Here is a 22,096-nt window from a genome sequence, read left to right as displayed (position 1 = left end):
AATACACCCATGCTTCATCTGGTATTTCAACTTCTTCTGGTGCTTTCTTCCTTCTCAGTTTCTTAATTTAGTCATTAATTTCTCCGTCGCTAAGGTCAGATTCATCTTCCTGTAGCTTATTCCTTTTGCCTTGGGTTGTAGTATGAGTTTCTGTTCCTTCTAAGTAATCTATGAAGTGATTTTTCCAGTCCTTAATTTTTATTTCACTACTAATGCTATTCTTTTTCTTTCTTGGTTTGTTTATATACTTCCAAATATCTTTCTCCGTTTTTGCATTTTTCATCTCTTCTAATTCGTCATCTATTTTTTCTTTCTTTATCTTCACACACTTTCCTGAACTCTGATCTTTTATGAGCGTAAGCTTCGCACGAACCTTTATTATCTTTCCATTTCTTGTATAACTTCTTTACCTTCCTCTTTTTTGTGAAAATTCCTTATCCCACCAACTTTTATGCCCTAATTCAAATCTGATTGACTTAACCTTATTCTTTTTTATGCTGTTGTTCACTTTGTTTGCAAAAGTATTACATTCTTCTATTAGATTATTTCCTTAGTAAACACCAGTACCCATTTTTCGTTATATTCTATATTAATTTCATTCTGCCATATCATAAACTCTTTTTCTGGTATCTGTTGACAACACTGGTTCACTCTGACAAGTTCCGTTTTCGATATACACCCCATTGGCTAAGTATCTGATTCTAACCTATCCATTATTTTGAAATCTTCTATTTCATCCAAACCTTCATAGTTAGTTATAGGGTAATCAATTACTGATGACCCCCTTCCCCTCTTCTTACCCGAGTTAACCACGTATGTAAATTCTCCTTGATTGTCACCTTCTAAGTTGCTATTTAATATACACTATCATTTACATTCTACTAACTTTATTAGCTGATCTCCTTCTGTATTGGCTACCTTGTCCTTATATGATTTTTTTACTTCTTCCTCTTCTGGTCCTCTGTAAATTTCTCCCTTTGTACCCGTCCTTGCATTAAAGTCTCCTCAGATTATCAAGTTTTCATTTCCCTTATCTTCCATCTGTTCATCCAGTTTAGCTGTCCAATCTTTAATCTTGTCTTTGCAGTATATTGTCCATATACTCCAGGTTTCATTTCCTAGATTCATTTTGCTGCCCAGGGCTCCTTTAAAATCCTTTGCTGCTCCTTCTATTTTCTTTATTTCTCACCTGTTTCCTGTAATGATACCTCCACTTGCTCTTCCTTTCTTGTTTTCTCTCTTGGCAAATTAAGACACCCCATAAAACCCCTTAGGTAACAGTTGTCTGAATCTCGCCCAATCTTTCTCCTCAATTTCAGTTTCAGTCTTGGCTATGTCTATTATTTTCCTTTGTCTTCTCCTTTCTTTTCAGGTGAGATCATGATGAATAGAAATCTTCTTCCCACTTAATACTTTTTTCCTTTCCATGATCGATAGGTTTTCTTCCCAGCTACCTATTTTCGCTGTTATTGTTTTCTTTTCACTAAATCCTACTGCTGTTGCCCATAAAATTTGTGCTTCTATATCTAGTTCTTTTTAAAAGAACGCATTTACACTGAAAAAACTGAATTGCTGATACAGTTATATTGTGGGTTAGTTCAGCAGTCTGTATTGTTGGAATAGACAATTCGGTGACTGATTTAACGCGCATTAAGATTGTACCAGAAATTCATTTCTTTCAGTGTAGGGTAAGAGGGGGGGGGGGCAGCGCCAAAAAGTTAACAGTCAATGTTTTTTTAAAGTTAATAAGATGTTGAATTGATCCAGTTTTTTTCTCACTTCGAGTTCTACATTATATTATTTTATATTTCTATAAGTATTAATCACAGAAAAAAACAATGATTTGGTAATTTAATTATTTCTAACATGCTGTATTTCGTCGGCTTTTCCTCTCACCTGAGGGCAAAACCGTCTGCAGCTTTTTATGAAAATCAAAACATTTAAAGATAAGAAAACATGATGTTTCGCTTCTGTGGTATTTTATGTACTGGAAAAATTACCTTTAAAGATGCCCAACAAGAAGAATAAGTTATTTTAATTAAAAATAGAGATAGCTGTAATATAACCTCTTATTCGTTAACATTTTGCTGGAAACGGAATTGACGCAATGTTTCTACTGTACCAATACAAGACAACTGCATACCGACCGGATTGATAATAATAATATTTAATAGTTTCTTCCATGTAGCCCACAAGATAAGTTTCTGTTCTACATTGGCGATCATTTATCGACGAAACTTGTGACACGTGTTTCACCTAAGCACTTGTCAATATTATTTTCGTCATGCTTGCCCCCCTGGCCAAGCCTCACTTATTTATGAGATATATTATATTTTAGACTTGAATTACGTCTAAATAATATAATTAGATTGTGTCATATTATTTTATCTGTCAAAATATCAAATTTTTATACGGTAAGTATTGTCAATAGAGTTGAAAACTTTATATTTCTGTCAGCGAAACTTCCATTCTTTCGTGGTACAAACTGTTTTCTGTATAATTTTTCTCTTGCAACGCCAATTTTCAAGATTTTAGTAAGTAACAAAATCTCTCTGATGAAATAGATTTATTTCATGCAAAGTAGAACTAAAATTGTTAAATAATAGCCATGTTATAAGGAAAATCACCTTTGCCCCACTGGTTGGCTCTGCCCCTCTTTACCCTACCTCTGCATTTCCTTATTTACTACTCACTTTCCCGCTTGAATTGAGTCATTTTCTTTCTTTATTTTATTTTCAATCTCCACTACTTTTCCCTGAATTGTCTACTCTAAAATCTGATTGTTCTCTTTGATCCCAACGATGGACTTAATTTCATCTAATTTACGTCTTAAATCTGTTCTTTCTTTTTTCCATTCTTCTGTTTTCCTTTACAATTCTCCGTTTAATTGTCTTATCTCTTTTTCGCGATTCTCCTTTTCCTTCTCTAATCGTAATTTCATTTGACTGTTCTTAAATTTTATATCCTGCACGTGATTTCAGATCTATACTTGTTGCATTTACTGTGTTCTGTACTTTGAATATCTCATCTATCTTTGCGTTATTTTGAGCTTCTCTTACTAGTTTTTCTTCTTTTGGACATCTCCCTCTACCCCGTTTATTCGTCTCGTCTCTCTCATCTAGGTTAGTTTCAGTGGTTCTAGTTTTGTCAGTCTTGTCTCTATCGATACCGGTCTTTGTATTGCACTTCGCGCCATCTGCTGCTATTACACCTAACTTCGTGACCAGTTCCTTGTCTCCCTCCTTTTCTGAAATTTTAATTTCTTTTCGATCTAACCTATCAATTTTAACCCCTCACATATATCGCCAATAATAAAATACAAATACCTTTTTAAACGTCACTTTTTAATCTCACTTCTCAGTCTACCTTTATTGCATTTAATAATCACCACTCACATCATATAATCGCATACAATAACCGTAATTCTTTATGAATACTTCCGTCGATATAGACACGCGTCCGCACACTTTGAAAATAATCGAAAAACAATGTTTTACTGTAAGAAAAATTAAAAATTTCAGCGAGATGTATAAAGCAAAAATGTTATCGAAAATTAATAGATAAGTTTTGCAGTATAAATATAATGTAATTGAAACGAGAGGTAACGGGTAAAATATGAAATTAAACTGTATTTTTAAACACAAATTATTGGTAACATGAATTTTTAATAATATTAACAAAAGAATTTATTAAAGTTTACATCAAAAAATTTTAGTTTGAATTCATTACAATTGTTTTTAAAGCTATGGTTTACAAATACACTTTTTTATACTACAACTTTACCAGTATTTATTTCTTCTATAAATCCTATTCTTTATAATATAAAACGTTTTGAAACACTAAATATCTGTTTAACATAATTAATTTTTATAAATGCCTTATAACGAAATAAATTAAATTATTTTCTAGATTTAAAAATAAATATAAATGTTTATAGTTTAGTGCAATTAAGCGTTAGTTTCAATTTTCAATGATCATTGTCATTAAAAAGAAAATTCAATTTAAATTTACTATTTCCACAGTTTACAATATTTACTTATGTCAATTTTGAAAATTTAATGTTCAATTTGTAGAATTATATTATTGGTACTCAAAGTTTATTCGTATTTATTCATCAAAATAATCTTTTCTTCACTTTTTATTGGTAATTATCAATTTATTGGATATTTAATATGCTACAAAATATTTTTCCTAGCTAAATATATGTAAAAACGTATTATCACAATTAAAATAAACTTCCATGAAGAAATGGTGACCGAAAATTGAAATATATCGAAAAAATCACTGTTTTGAAGGTTCCAAACTTTAAAAAGTTTCTGCTCACTGAATTTAATTAAAATTTATTTAATTTAAATGATGAGGAAAAAAGTTCAATTTCAACCAAATAGTAATATTTCCAATAACAAAATACGAATTTTCAACAAAACCGTCGAATTTTCAATTCGAAAATATAAATTAAAAAAAAAATACATCTTTAACCGCAAATAGTAGAAATTTCTATCAAACTATTTGGATTTTGAGCGCAGAAATACGCATTTTCAAACTGGAAATAAGAATTTTTACAACAAAAGTAAATTCTTATCTGAATAGTATAATTGTCTACAAAAATTATTTAATGTTCGACTAAACAATACGAATTATTCACAAAAGGAAGATTAAATCTCAAACATAAATGTAATAGACGCATTTTCAACCGGAAAATATATATTTTTTTACAGAAAGGTTCATTTTAAACCGAATAGTAGAATTTCATACTAAAATAATAGAATTTTTAATCTAAAAAGACAAATCTTATTTAAAAACGTTAAATTTTCTCACCGCAAATATGAATTTTTACAAAAAGCATTTTTTAACCTTTTCTAACAAAATAATGTAATGTTTAACGAAACAACACAAATTTTCAACAAAATGAATACATTTTTTTTTAAATTCTGAACCAAAAATATAATAGTAGACTCTACAACACTATTTGAAAATTTTTCAATCCAAAAAGACGAATTTTTCAGAAATAAGTGGAATTTTCAACACGAGTAGTTGAATTTTCACCAATAGAGTTCTTTTTAGTTAAGAAAGATGACTATTATACGAAAAGAGATTCATTTTCGATTGAAAAAGACGAATCTTCAACGAAACAATTCAAATTTTGAACAACAAATATGACTTTTTAATATATTTGTAAAAATGTCCACAAAATAATTAAATTTTCAAAAAAATAGTTGAATTTCCAATACAAAAACATGTATTTTTAACCAAATGGTCGAATTTTAAAACGAAAAGATTAAAATTGATAAAAAAGCCAAATAGTTAAATTCTTGAAAAAATACGATTTTTTGAAAATGCGGTCAAATTCCCAACCAGAAAAATTGCATTTTCAAAGAAAAAGTTCATTTTTAGTCAAGAAAGATAAATTTACAATCTAAAAAGACACATTTTCAACAAAACACTTGTATTTTTGATAATAACGGTGAGATTTTAACAAAGTAATTAAATTTTCAAACAAATTAAAGAAATTAAAAAATTGTGTTTATTTCATCCTGTGGAATATAATTTATTATAGGCAGTGTTTACTCGTACCATGAAATTTTGGCTGCTCGTTCCGAAATTCCAATAAGAATAGCTCAAACTTTCAAATAAACTGTTGAAATTTTAAGCCAAAAATGTGAACTTTCAACTAAAATTCCGTATTTTTAAACAAAAAAGAATACATTTTGTGTGAGCATCAAATAGTTGTATTTAAAAAAATGCAATTTTTTTAGAAAAAAAGTTTAATCAACCAAACAAGTTCATTTTTTGCCATTAAAGATAACTTTTCTACTAAAAAAGATGAATTTTTTATCGAAAAAGAGGACTAACAAAACAGTTGAGTTCTTGGCAAAAGAAAATGACACTTAAAAAAATAGATAAAGATTCAACAAAATAATTCATTTTAAAAATTGTCTAAATTACATTACATAAAATTGAATTTATTATTGGTCACTATCTACTCGCAACACAAATCTCTGTCAGCTGCTACTGAAATTTAGGTACGAAAAGCCTAAATTAAAACAAAAAATTAATATTTTTAACAAAATAGTTAAATTTTCAGCCAAAACAGTTCCTTTCCAGTCCAGAAAGCTAACACTTCCACCAAAGAAAATGAATTTTCAATCCAAAAAGTCGATCAACAAAACAATGAAATTTTCGATCAAAAAGATTAATTTTCAACTGAATGGTCAAATTTTCAAACGAAACAAATGACATTTAAGCTAAAACCAAACATTTGAATTTTCAAGACAAACAGATATTTAAAACAAGGGTACATTTTCAACTACAAAAAAATCATTTTCAAGCCAAAAAACGAATTTTTTAGAAGTTAATTGAATTTACTACCCAGAAAGTTAAACTTTCACCAATAAAGTTCTTCTAAAGTAAGAAAAATAACTTCTTTGCCAAAAAATATCACATTTTAACAATATAATTGTATTTTCTTATTGGGTTCATCAATTCATTTGTATTTAAATGAAAAAACGAGGATAGGAGAAAAAAGGGGACGTTTCTTTAAAACAGGTGAAAAAGAGGCATTAATTAAAAAAGGGGAAAAGACGGAAAAGAGTGTGAAGTCTGTGAATAGGATCTTCAGAAAAGGATGGCAAGAAAAGCAAGGAAGAAGAGAGAAAAATAGAGGGGCGGAGATGTATTTGGCCGATATGCAGCAGAAACTTTCACTTTTTTTCACTCTCCCCTTTTGTCACAGAATAACATCACGTCATTGGCTGTTTTTAGTTTCACGACGTCACGGATTGGCCCTTCTCTAGACACAGGACCCGCCATCTTTTTCTCTCCCATGGCCCTCTTCCTCTTTATTTGTTAGGGACCTCTCACTTTGTCGTTTTCTGTCTCTCCCCTCCATTTATTTCTCTCTCCCTTCTTTACGCTCGCCACTCTCCTCTCCTCTGTCCGTCTCTCTCTTTCCTATCTATAATGCCCTCTCTCCAGCATCCTTTGGCGCTTCTGAACCCGTCAGAATCCTTATGTAACTGACACCATTCCGCTGGAGTAACCGGGACAAAACACCACTTGTATTATACGGAAAAACGTACGATGTACTTATTTATACCTAGAAGGAAATCTCTCGACTCTATCTTGAGAAAATACTGTGAAAATTGACCATCTTACGTGTGGCTTTTTTAACCAATTTCGTTATTCAAGCATCCGCTTGACAAGTATAGTGGGAAATTCATTTTTACGATTTTTGTTTTTGTAATATATGCGGAAATTATACATAGAAAAAATACGGGTTCAATGGAGTTGTGACTTAAATAAAATTTGGTACATGATATGTATCAATCCATCATATCTATATTCTAATTGCGATAATATTTATTTTTATTGCATATGCAAATTGTGTTCCTTTGGAGCTAGAGTCTCCTTTAGAACAAATTGATCGTTTTAGGTTCCTTTTCAAAAAGTGGAGCTACTTTTTGTTGCAGCTGCTTAGGAACCAAAAATTAGTTTTAATAAAAAAGACAGTTTATTCTGTGTAAACGGTGTCTAGTGAAATTATCTTGTCGAATTTTCGGTGAATTCCTGGATTACCTGGATTGAAATGAAAGTTTTTTCCGTTTTTCTCCTGTGATATGCGTATGCTTCAAAGTGCTCTATATGAAACCGTAATAAAAAGATATGTTTCTGAAGAAGAAAGTATCCTTAAAAATAAAAAAGTACTGAAAAAATAGCCTTTTTAAATCAGTCAAATATTAGTTTCTAAATAAAAAAAGTGGTGGAAAAATACTTCAAACTTTTTTTTCAGACTTTTCTGTATTCAGGGTGACCGAAAAACTTAATTTTTAAAATAACCTTACTTCTCCCTGATTTCAATAAACAGTTAACTTTTCGAAAGAACAAGATGAGTCTTTAAATAAATAGTTGAACATTCAACAACAAAAATATCATTTTTGAACAAAAAGATAGCATACAAGCAAATTGTTAAACCTCAAAGCAAAGAAGACGAATTTTTAACCAAATACTTAAATTTTATAACCATATAAACTAATTTTTTAGAAGAAATTTGCATTTATAACCCGAAAAAGCCGAATTTTTTAACAAAATAGTTCATTTTTCAACCCGTGTTTAATCTTCAACAAAATCATTTAATTTTCAACAAAATATTTGGTTCAACCTTCATCCCAAGAGTTACATTTTCAAGAAATTAATAAGATTGGTAAGGAAATACTTGAATCTTTAACCAAATAGTTAAATTTTCAAACAAAGACATAGGTTTAAAAAACCAAAAAGATGGATTTTTAAAAAAGAAGGTTATTTTTCTACAAAAAGATGATTTTTCAATGAAATAGTTAAATTTCAAACCAAAAAAGATTAATTTTCAACCGAAAATAAAAAAGTGATATTTTAGTGAAAAAAATTTAATTTCAACTGAATTTTTCAATTTTCAATCAAAAAGACAATTTATCAACAAATAAAGTTCTTTCAGTCGAAGGAAAAATGTCATGCAAATTTTTTTAATTTCAAGTCAAAAGACAAATTTTCTATAGAATATTTGAATTCTTTACCCGAAAATATGAATTAAAAAAATGTTTTTTTTAAACAACTATTTGCATTTTAAATAAAAAATGTAGAAATATCAAGCCAAAAAGATTAGTTTTCTATAGAAAAGACGAATTTTCAACGCAAAAATGAATTTTTGACAAAGTAATTTAACTTTTACACAAGAAGTTCAATATTCAATGAAAGAAGGTAACCTTTCAAACAAACAAAAAGTTAAATTTTCAAGCAAAGTGATAAAATTACTTATAAAATCATGAATCGTCATCTGGAATACTAAACTTTTTTTAATAACATTTATTTTTCAACCAAAATGAAAAAAAAATTTGCAACCCATAATATGACTTTTTAACTGAAAAGATCAACCTTTAACAGTAAATACTTTCTAATAAAATAGTTCAAACTTCAACTAAAAAGTTTCATTTTTAATGAATTAATTAAATTGTCAAAAAATAGTGGAATTTTTAACTAAAAAATTGCATTTTCAACTTACTCATATGAAATATTAGCATAAAATGTAATATTTCATCCAAATAGAAAAAATAGTTAAACTTTCAGTTAAAAGAATTTAATTATATATTTATTCCATATTTATTAATTCTTTCTTTAATTATTCTATATTATAGTTATTCTATTTCTTCATAATATGAATTGTCATCAATTTAAAAAAATGTTTTCCTCACATTAAACCCCAAGTAAATATGCGGGTATCACTCTGTTGCGAATGACTTTGATTCAAGTTCCAGATCAAAGCAATACTTCAGGATTTTCTGTGGCTTGTTTCTCTTTCATTTTTGATAATGAATATGGATACTGTAAAATACCATTTTTTGTATCAATATTACTTTTATATTTGTGGAACAATAGGCTTTATAACTTGACAACCAGGGATCTATGAACTAATTAAACTACTTTTTATACATTTTATTTTTAAAATTTTAAGAAGATTAATCTTTAGCGCAAAAAATTAAATTTCCAACAAAATACATCAATTTCACCGCAATAGCTGAATATGAAACAAAACAAGAGTCACTTTCAAACAAAAATAAAATCGTTACATTTTTATTTCACAAAATTAATTTTCGACCAAAGATAATAATAACGCGCGTATTTGATTTCTAGTTGGATTAAATTCAATAATAATTTGATGGGTTCAAAAATCGTTATTATTTGTCAAACTTTAAAAGTGACATAGGAATCATAAAATAGATAAAGCAGGTAAAGTAGAAAACAGTGCTGAGTTCATAACAAGGCCATACACATGCTTCAAAAATAATTGATTGAGTTGTAAGATTAGGAAAATAAAAAAATTATTGTAAAAGTTATCAAAAAGATAAGACACTGATATGAATTTGGGTGATAACTTTCAAAGGTTCTGTATAATGCTATGATATAAATAGTTACAGATCTTCCGTTATGAATATATATAAACCAATGCTAATTATCAAATATTCAGTTACACTGAAAAAAATGGTTAATTGGGCCAACTATTCTGTTTGTAAGATATGATACTGCTTCTTGTTAGTTGGGACAACCATTAACTTAGTTTCTAGTACAAACTGAATGGTTAGTGCAACTAATGGAATTGCTATGCGAACTAATAAAATAGCTGTAACAACTAATAAAATAGCAGTACCATATCTTACTAAGTAGTTGGCTCAACTAACTATTTTTTCAGTGTAAAAAAAATCACAGAAATACAATTTTAGATTAAGGAAACAGGTTTTCTGCTCATATTTTTACCGAGAAAAAGTGTTTGACAAGGTGGATAAAAGTACACTTTGGCACTGAAAAATATGGTTAATTGAGCCAACTATGGTACTGCTATTTTATTAGTTCTTACAACAATTCCATTAGTGTTACTTATTCTTCATTTAGTATCAGCAACTAAATAAATGACTGTCCCAACTAAAAAAATAACATTACCATATCTTACAAACTAAATAGATGGCCTAACTAACCATTTTTTCAGTGGGGAAGTCAAAAAAGGGTACGGAGTCAATAAATGGATTCTAGAATCAATAAAAACAATATTTGCAGGTAGCAAAGCAAGGATCAGGGCAAATAGGAAACAAAGTGACTGGCTCGACATTATGCAAGATATTGGACAAGGATGCGTTATGTCCTCGTGGTAATTCATTATATTGATGGACAAGTTTCTAAAAGGAAATCCCTCAACTTGACCTCACCGACTTCAATCGTCTTTTAATGTTGAAGTTCATCAAAAAATGAGAAAAACGTGTTTTTCTTTATAGGCGGAAAACGCTTGAGAAGGTGAAAATTACCCCTGAAAGTCACCCCCAAAAATGGATTTTTTAATATATCTCAGGTGCTGATTGATATTTCTCAATGAAGCAAATTACCTTTTTTCTCATGTAGATACGCAACTAGAAAACGTATTTCTGACCACACGGAGAAAAATGGATGGTTAAAGTTGTATGGTCAAAATTTAGAAAGCCAGACATTCTTTCTACATGGTCGAACGGTCCTTCCAAATTTTTTTCAACATGGTTAAAAATACTCTTATTGGATCGCTAATCTGACTTTTATAAGAACATCAGGCTCACCGTCAGGGATAACTAAGGTATCCTTTTCGGCATGGTGAATACGCGCATATTGTTTTCACTCATTTCGACCATCCACGAATGAACAGATAAGCCATTGCGTATGGTCAATTGCTTGATTTTTGCGCGTTAATCACGCGTGTGAAAATTTAAAGGGTATCGCTAGTTTGCTAGCATATAGAATTAGTAGAACGTTTAGTGCTTTCTGTTTTAAAAAAATGTTTTTACCCAAGATTTCCGTGTAAAGTGAGTGCATTTATTGAGGATTAATGGAAAATGTTTGATTCTGTAAGTACCTGTTTAAAATACGTAATTGTGATGTTAATATTTTCCATATAGTATGTGAGATTTAAGACATTTAATTCTAATGTTTTTGAGGTTAATATAAGTTTGAAGTAGATTATAATTATTTCAGTAATCACTGTTAATTTTAGAATTAATCGATTTACGATCAACTTGAATTGTATTTATTAATTTAAAACTAAATCTTTATTTTTCAGTTCTGACATTCACTCCTGAAATTCATTAAAGGACACATGGCAGGGGCAGGGTCGTACTCGTGCTTCTATATGCAGAGAATGGAGAGCTGGAACTGCACTGAAAACACAATTAATATATTTATAGGTAATTAGTCATTATTAAATAATTATTTTTTATGTCTGTTTTATTACATGCTCCATTCCTGAACTGTTTAATTCAAAATTTATGTAGTTTGTCGAAAATTGGTCTTTTTTGGTAGAAAAGTAATCTTCTCCATTGAAAATTCAACTATTTGGTTAAAAATGTATGTATTTTCTTGAAATTTTATTTTTCAAGTAAAAAACTAAGCGTTTTAAGTTAAAATTTAACTATTTTATTGAAAAATCACTTTTTGTTGAAACTTCATATTATCGGGTTAAAATTGCCCCTATTTTTTATAGAAAATTTGTCTTGGAAATTCAACTGTTTTGTAGAAAATTGAAAACCTTGATTAAAACTTCCCTTTTTTGGGGTAAACAAATAATGTAAATATAACTATTTGGACAATTTGATTGGAAAGTCAACTATGTTGTAGAAAATTCAACTTTTTTGTAAAAGAGTAGTTTTTTTATTAAAAATATATATTCTTTTTAATAAAAAATTATATTTTCCAAATAAAAATTTACCTACTCCATGTTTGTTTAAAAATTCAAAAATTTGTTTCGCAAAACAATTATATAGTAGAAAATTCAACTTTTTGTAGAAGATACGGTTTTTATTAAAAATAATGCTTTTAAATGAAAAATTAGTTTTAAAAAATAAAACTTTAAGAGTTTCATTTTGACCTAAAAATTTATTTTTTAATTTATAAATTAAACTTCGTGGGTAAAGGTGTATGTAATTTGTTGGAAAAACTTTTCTTTTTTGGTACAAAATTGATCTTATAAACTTAAAAGTTAACTATTTGGTTAAACGTTAATGTATTCTAGGTAGGGAATGGTCCTTGTTTGTTGATGGTTCTTTTTGATTGAGAATCTTGTTAACAATTCTTTTTTTTTCATGAAGCTTCATCTCCTTGGTTGAAAATGTAACTATTTTGATTAAAATTCGTTTCATGTTTGGTTGAAAATTAATCTTTTAAACTGACAATCATACCATTCCATTTTTTTATAAAAAACTGATATTTTTTACTTGAAAGTTCAAATTTTTTATTGAGAATTTATGCGTTGAGTTGAGCAATCATACTTTCTGTGTTAGAAATTAAAATTTTTGGAAAATAATTTGCTTTTGTGCTTTAAAATTAAATAAATTTCGAAAAATTTATTTATTTTGTGCATAATTCGTCTTTTTTGTAGAACATCAATCTCCTGGTCGAGTTATTTTTTGTTTGTTTGTTAAATATTTAAAAGCTTTATTGCAAATCTATTTTTCTTGTTAAAATTATTCTTGTTTTAATCAAAAAATTTAACTATTCCATGTTTGGTTCTAACTGTATCCTGCGTATTCAATAAGTTACAATTTTGTATTTTTTAATAGAATATTTAATACTTTTCGTCGAAAATTTATCTTTTTGGTGGAAAATTGTTTTTTTTTTTAATATAATTTTTTAAAAAGATTTTTCGTCTGAAAATTCAACTATATGTGCCATTTTCAGTTAAAATTTTATCCTGTATACTCTATAAGTTAAAAATTGTACTGTTGGGCAGAAAGTTCATGTATTTTGTTAACAACTATTCTTTTTGGGTAAAAAGAAAACCTAAAAATGAAATAACAGAAGTACTATTTGTTGCGGGTTTTTTTCGAGTAGATACAGTTGAATTTTATGGCATTTAAACAAAACAAGATTAAATAGAGTTGTAACATGTAAAGTTTACTCTGAAATCGCTGCAAAGATGACATTTTTCTCTTGCTGTGAATCTCCTTTGTTAAAAGTTGAACTGTTTGGTTCAAAGTTCAACTATTTTGTAGAAAATTTATCTTTTGGGGTAGAAAATTCTTCTTCTTTGCAGATAGTTTCACTTTTTGGTTGAGAGTCTTGTGTTAAATTGATAATTTTTTTGGAAAATAATCTTTTTTTTCTTAAAAATCCACTTTTTTCCAAAATATTTGACTTTCTACTTAAAAACTTTTATTTTATTTAAATAAGAAAGCAATTTAATGGTTTTCATGCTAATTTATTATTTACATTGTTCTAGGGATTATATTATAATATTATGGTATTATATTTATGGGGCGGCTCAAAAAGCAGGAAAGCAGCTGGCAAGAGACTTTTTTAATTTTAACAATTGTAGTTGCAGTATTTAACTTAATCCTGCATTGGTATTACTTTTTAGATTAAAGTTAATTATATCGTACCAGTAATACCATATAAGTTCAATGTGATAGTTTTTATTTATTAAAAAAAGCTATGCATTTATATCTCAAGTATTTATCGAATTTTAACCCTTTCATAATTAATTTATAACTTGTCTTATTACAATTATATTTTATACTTTATCCATTTATAATTTTTGTAAGGTTTTTGAATACTATGGTGAATATTTTATACTCTGTATCTGAATTCGTATGAAGTTGTTCTAATCGAGTAGTGCGATGACTTTTATCAATTTATGAATAGATTTCAATCTATACCAATCATCAGTAAAAAAAGCTACTAATTCGTAGAAGAAGCGTTAACATTATACTCATAAATAATAATTTTTCATTAATTACATTTTTAACGATTTTTATACGCATTAGTAATTTTTTGATTAATGATTATTATCGGAATGCTTACCTTAAATCAATTAATAAAGGACTTCCCACTATTTACATAGTAGAACCTCATGCCAGTTCAGATATAGAGAATCAAAAGTTTGTTTAAAAATAATTCAAAAATATATATTTGACTATCATCAATAGTCCTTTTCACCATCTCAGATTTTCGAATCGATCCTTTGCGATAACCAAATTTTCCTTGCTTACATATCTATAATGACACTTTGAAATAATGAAATCGACCCTTAAAAATGATCGAATCGCCCATCCGAAATGACTAAGTGAAATATCAAAGATAATCGAAGCGACCATTAAATACGACCCAGTCGAATGTCTGATAAAATCAAATCGACCATCCGAGATTTTCAAACCGACGCTTCACAATGATCGGGTCAGCCAGCTTGATATGACCGAGACGACGGTCTGAGGAAATCGAGTTGACTTTCTGATATTGTCGATTTGGACCTCTTGTTTTTACCTTATAGAGATAGTCGCTTTAACCATATTCAAGAGCTGTCCTATAGTCGACCCTGCAATATGATCTGTTTGCAAGTTTAGATTGCTAAACAGAACTTCCATTTTTCTCCGTGCACAAGGGTTGCAACCCCTATTTATTTAATTAAAAAATCTCATATAAAAAAATTGGAAAAAATATTTTTAGCAATGAAATACAAACATAAAGTTGACCTGTTCGAAAGTATCTTTCAAACCACCCTAAAAATAAAAAACCACTAATTAGAAAGGTGTTTCGATATACTTCAAGTTCTAATTGACAATTTACTATAAAATGAATTCCGTATTGATTCTAATGTAAAAATACAACTTGTTCATGTACTTCTGAGCATAAGAGTAGCAAACCCTATTTTTCCCACTGAAAAATGTACATTTTTTACGTATTTTTTCGTGATAACAAAATTAAAGATTAGCTGATAATAGAAAATATATTTTCGTTACTTGAATACGAAAATTAAGTTCACGTGTTCGAAATTATTTGTTAACCCGCACTTCAAATGGAAAAATCAACCCTCAAAAAATGGTTTTCGACATACTCTAGGTTTTAATTGACAATTTGAGATGAAACCAATTGCGTATTCTTTTTAATGTAAAACTATACATCAGAAAGAAGATACTTACTTCGCTACTTTCATGGTTACTTCTGACCATAAGGGTCGCAATCCCTGATTTTACATTGAGAACTTTATCCCTTTTATGTATATTATCCTGAAAAAAAATTATTAAAAAATTAATCGAAATGATCAATTAGAAGCTGAGTTATATCGAAAAACCTTTTTGAATGGGTGGTTTTTCTATTTGAGGGTGGTTTGAAAAATAATTTCGAAGAGGTCAACTTTATGTTTTTATTTCATTGACGCAAAATATTTTCTGCACTTCTTTATGGCTCATTTCGAATTTGTTCCGCATAAATAGACATAGGAAAGCGAGATTTTCCATTGAATAAAATAGGGGTTGTAACCCTTATGGTGTGAACTGTGCAGTTTGTTGTACATTTACAGGAAAATTAAAATCACATTTTTTTTCATAGTAAATTATCAATTAGAACCTGAAGTATATTGAAAATTGAGAGGGGGGTGATTATTCCATTTTCACGTTGGTTTGAAAAATTATGTCGGACATATCAACTTTATTTTTATATTCCATCGACGAAAAATAAAAAATAAAATTTTAATCCTATTTTCAATAGGTTTTTCACGAAAACAGCATGGAAATTTCCTGAAAAGGCCTGGAAAAGTTAGGGTTTTCCATAAAAAATAGGGGTTGTAATCCTTATGGTCGAAACTACGTGTGTTAGTTGCGTATTTACACGAGAAGTGAAACGAAATTTGTTTCATTAAGAAATATCAATTAGCACCTGAGATATGTTGAAAAATCTTTTTTTGGGGGTGACATTTAGCAGCGGATTTCACCCCCTCAAAGCGTTTTTTCCGCCGAGAAAGAAAAACAGGTTTCTCTTATTTTTTTGATCCACTACAACATATTACAATGTTATTGAAATCGGCGAAGGAACGTGGGTTACCGTTCGCAGATGATAGTCTGTCATAGAAGAGTCAATCGAAATCTTGCAAAGAATATTGAAAAAACTGAATGCAAGGATAAAGGGAATAGAACATGTTGATAAGTACGTATATCTTGGTAATATTTTCACTAGTGACGGAAAGATAGATAGGGAGTTAGATAGACGTATAAACGATGATAAGAAGGTTATCGATAGAGCAGGGCTCATTATCAGAAGTTAAAGTATATCAAGTGAAGCCAAAAGGGTTGTACATAATCCTATATTTATACCAACTCCGCTGTACGGTAGCGATACGTGGACCTATAAAAAAATAAGGGCAAAATTAAAGCGATCAGCATGAAATTCCTGCGCATGATATGCGGCAAAAAACTGATGGACAAAATGAGGAAAGAGATAAACATAAAAGAATGTGGTGTAGTGGAGACATTAGTTGGCATATGTGAAAGAAAGTTTTTGAGATGGTTTGGGCATGTTGAGAAAATGCCAGATGAACGACTAACAAAATAAATGTATCAAGGTAAAGTAAATGGTAGTGTGCTCAGAGGCAGACCACGGAAAGAATAGTTAGAATCTGTAAATGAAACCCTAATTTGAAGAATCATAAGAAGCCATAGAAACCATAGAAGCCATAAGAAGCCATAGAAAAAATGCATGAACATTAAGGAAGCTAGAGATATGCCTGGACAGAAAAGTGTGACGACAAATAGTTTATAAAAAGAGAGAGAGCAGTGTCAGTGGAGTGAATGATGCCTAAAACAAAAGACATTGAACACCTATTGGCCCACGTGAGGAGCTTCACATGATGACTTTATTTAAATTAATAACACGGAAATTCTAGATCAATCCACAAATCTACCCCCTCTCCCCCACATTACTTCCTTTCTCACCGAATGAGTCACGCTTACCCCATAGGGAAAATCTCTTAATGAAATGATAGATCAACTTTCAACCAGTAGTTGAATTTTTATCTAAAAAGGATGAGCTTTCAACTAAGAGGATGAATCTTCAATAAAAAAATGTTTTTTTTTCAACAAGATAGTTCAACTTTCAACCTAGCAGTAAGATGTTCTATAAAAAAAAATATGAATTCTCAAAAAAATGTAATAACTGATATTTCAACTAAAAAATTTCAATTTTAAATAAAAAAACTTTTATCATTTAAAACAAAAAAGATATTAATTTTCAATCGAAAATCGTTCAATTTATTCAGAAGGATGAGTTTTTTCCCAAGAAGATTAATTAGGTACAAAAAAAAAGAATTTCGAACAAAATATACATGAAGTTTTAACCAAATTGTTGTATAGTTGAATTTTAATTAACACAGGTAATTTTTAAACAAAAAGAAACGAATTTGCAACAAAATAGTTCAAATAAATAGTTGAATTTTTAACGAATAAAGAAAAATATTTCAGACAAAAAATTCCAAACAAAGAGTAGAATTTTCAAACAAACATGAATATTCAACTAAAATTATGAATCTGCAATAGTAACAATAAATTTTTAACAAAATGGGTAAACTTTTAACCAAGAAAAATGAATTTGCAATATAGAAGACGAATTTTGTACAAAACATTTGAATTTTCAACCCGCATATATTATTTTTTTATCAAAAAGACGTACCTACGAAAAAAATCATTTCATTTTGAACCAAAGATATTATCAATTAAAATGATAAATGTTTAGCTACAAAAGAAAATTCTAAACATAGTAGTTCAATTTTCAACGCAGAAGTAAAATTTTTTAGCCACAAATATAAATTTTTAACAACAAAAATTTGTTAGTCAAGAAAAATAAAAAAATTGCTTCTAAATTATTGAACTTTCATGCCAAAATACGAAAATTGTAAAACGTTTGCATTTTCAATCCGAACATACGAATATCAAGAAAAAAGATTAGCTTTTACCAATAAAAATGGTTTATTAACTGAAAAAGTTTAATTTACCCCAAAAAATTGAAAAATGAGATTTGCAGGTAAAAAATTAATTTAAAATATAAAAATTTCCAATAAAATAGATGAATATTCAAACAAACAAAAATTAATTCTTAGCAAAGTGGTTCAGCTTTTACCCATCTAGTTAATTTTCTAATGAAGAACAAAATAAATTTCAGTAAAAAAACAAGAAATTTTCAAACAAAAAAATTAATTTCCAACTAAATTGATGAATTTACAAAACAAAACTGAATTTTGGCTCAGCATTCACCAAAATAATTAACTTTTGCAGAATTTGTTTTTAAAATCCATGACTTTCCTCGGCCAATAAAATTCCCTGGCTTTTCCCTGATTGCCTAGTTTTCCCTGACCTACAGCCATACTATACAAATAATGCAGTATAACTGAACTTACTTTAAACACAGTAATCCCCAGGAATAAATTTTATCTTTAAATTGGATAACAATGCTGCAGCACGTTTATCTGACAAAAGGTACAATTACATTTGACGAAAGATAAAATTAATCTAAAGAAAATATTTATTTGAAACATGTGAAATGTCAAAGGGCTGCGTCTATGTTCACCGAAAAAATTTCCTCCATAAATTTGAAAATCGTCACGGTATTCATTTTTTAAATCATCTCAGTTTATTTAAATGATTTTAACCAAAAAATCATTCACCGACACATACAGAATACAAAGGCTGCAATTTAGTTGGTTTATACTTTATAGTGTTTGCTCATAATTTTTAAAGTCTTTATCAGGGGCGACGGAAGCTAAAGGTTCGTTAAACAAAAGTAAAGGACTGAACTTGGCTGAGCGTTCACTATAAAGTATAAACTAACCAAAGAGCAGCCTATGTATTATGTAAGTGCAGGTGAACGATTTTTTGGTTAAAATCATTTAAATAAAGTCGTCAGATAAATTTTATCAAGTGCCTGATAAATGTTATCATTCGTCAGATAAACGTGCTGCAGCGTTTTTATCCAATTTAAAGATAAAATTTATTCCTGTTGTCTACTGTGAATATATTCACACCAAAAAATTATTAGTTTCGAAAAATATCAATGCAATTGTTGTTAAAATAGGGCAAAAATTGGAAGTAAATGAAAAAGAATTAAAATATTTTCGATTGTAGCTTCGTAATTTTAACCTCGATAAAATGAACAATCTATTATTAATAAGGTGTATTTTTCTAATTTCAAACTTTGTCTCTTTGCGAATTCCAGAATCATGAGCAAAATTTAAGGACTGTTCCAGGGTTTTCCAGGTGAAAAAATGTATGATGAAAAAGTCATGGATTTTTCCAGATTTTCAAGGATTGCCAGGACGTTGAACACCATGCCTCAATAAATCGTTTTCGCAAAAAATGTGCTTTACCTACTCAACACGGCAAAAAAGTACCAAACGCCTGGGCTAAAATAGAATAATTGCATTCGAATAAATTTGCATTTTCCAGAGCCTGAATAATTATTTATAATCAAGCTTGCTTTCCTGGAGGGAAACTAAGAATCTCATAATGAATCGACACGTACATCGTTAACCTGGGACGGAATTAATGTCGTGACCTGTGCACATAAGACCATTTGCTATATATTATTCTGAACATATATGTATATGTATGTATATGCATAGAGTTTATAAGGTGCCAGCCTTGGTGGGGTGCGGCACTGGCGCTCTCGATTTCACTTTCATTATGAGGCCGCCAGCACTTCACTTACTCTCATTCACTCTCGTTTCAACGTACGCGCCTTTTATTGCAGTCTCATTATCAGCCGCAAAAATAGAAGCGATTCTAGCAAACTGTACTTGCTTCCATCTCAGATCTTTATTTTCTTCTTTCAATTCTCTTCATTCAATGTCGATGAATTCTTAAATTTTTTATTTTTTCCACCCTCCCCCCTCCTCGCTCATGTTGAGGAACGTGGTTTTGTCCCTGTAAAATACCGTGTGGTGAGCTATACAAAAAAAATAAACAACGTTTCCAGATTGAGGGAGGGGGGTTAAAAACTAACGTTGGTACAGGGAGAAGGGGGAGGGTAACATTAAAAATAACGTTACGAACTTAGATAAAATTTAGAACTCACAGCCAATAAGAAAATTCAACTATATTTTTGGGTAAGAGTTCTTTTTTTATTGAAAAGGCTTCTATTATATTTTTCATTCGGAAGTTATCTTCATGGCTTAGTTTAAAATGCTATTATTAGGTTAAAAATTTAATTATTTTGTTTAAAAACCAACTATATTGTTAAAAATTCAAATTTTTATCAAGAACTCAAAAACTAGGTTAAAAGTATCATTACTTTGTTAAAAATTATTTTTCTTTAAATATCTCTTTCAAAGTGTTTTTTTTAATCCGTTTTCTTTTTGCTGTTAAGAATGCATTTTTTTAAACTGAAAATGTAACTATTGCATTTTTACATTTTCATCCGAATGAGAAGGTATTATAGTTTTATGTTGAATTTTACTTCTTCAGTTGTCATGAAATCCTCATGTTGTGAGACCCATTGAATACGAAATAATTATTTTTACGAAGGTGTCTGTCTGTCTGTAGGGACGATAGCTTTCGAAATACTGATCAGATTAGATTGAGTTTTGGCACACGATTTTAACACATACAAATAAAGAACAAGTTCGTTAACCAACCCTTTTTGACCAATTTTTCAGGTTTTATCCATGAAAAATGTTTTTTAAGAAATGAGAAATGCAGTTTTCCAATAAAACTATACGACATGTAAAAATGTTGATGGACAAAATTGTTCATATTTAAAAGATAAATGCATTTTCATTTGAACCAGTTTTTTATGAGATACGTGTTTAATAATATTTTTTAGGGCGCATAGTTTTTGTTTCCATCGTAAAGATAGCATTACAAATTTCTCAAATTAAATTTTTAGAAAACGAACACAAGATTCAAGAAAAATGAATGGATGCAACTGTTTCACCCAAAAGATAACTACAACCTTGTGTCAATTACTTTTTTAATATAACACGTAATTTTTTGGTTTAATCGTAAAAAACAACGCGCGGGTACGCTCTCCCGCTTCACGCTCGTTTTCGCACGTTTAATGCGTACACTTTAACTAAATTTTTCAAATATTGTAAATACTATAACTTAAATCGAAAACTGTGATTTAAACTTCTGAGAAATTACAGCTATAAATTGTAACTGAATATTTTTCGATCTGATTTTAAAGAAGATTCTCGAAACACTCACGGCTTTGACGATTACACTCTCATTATGAAACTTGCGCTTCGCGGTCGATATTTCGTGTCCTCTTGAAAAACTGCATCAGGATAATTTGTAAATCTTGCTAAAATCTACTAAAAATAACGTTTTAAACTTATGGAACTCTTAAAATATCAAATTTGCTTATTTTTGAAAATAATTCAACTTTTTGACGAGTATTAGAAAATTTCACAAAAATTTCTAAAACTCTATAAAAAAATTGTATTCAAATTTTGAAAAAGCTCAAACTTTTTGATTTGTTGTCTATTTGACAAATTTAACTGACATAGTTTCTAAATATATTTGATATCTAGTGATGAATTTAAGTAAAATTTTTTAATCTTTAAGAAAAATATTTATTTTTTATTTTTCTGAACATTTTCAAAATTTTCAAAAGTATATAACTTTTCTAATTTTTATCGAATTAAAAATTTTATTTGGATAATTTGCAAGTATTTTACCTATCTATAAGAAACTTTAACAACAAAGGGGGAGGGTCGGTAAGGCCGGTTTTTGGCCTAATTTATTTTTGGACCAAAAAATCTGAAAAAATCATGGTAGTATCTTATAAGTATCCCGAG

This window comes from Belonocnema kinseyi, chromosome 8, assembly GCF_010883055.1.
Source record: "Belonocnema kinseyi isolate 2016_QV_RU_SX_M_011 chromosome 8, B_treatae_v1, whole genome shotgun sequence".
In the NCBI taxonomy this organism is placed as follows: Eukaryota; Metazoa; Arthropoda; class Insecta; order Hymenoptera; family Cynipidae; genus Belonocnema; species Belonocnema kinseyi.
Note: the sequence above shows the minus strand (reverse complement) of the source record.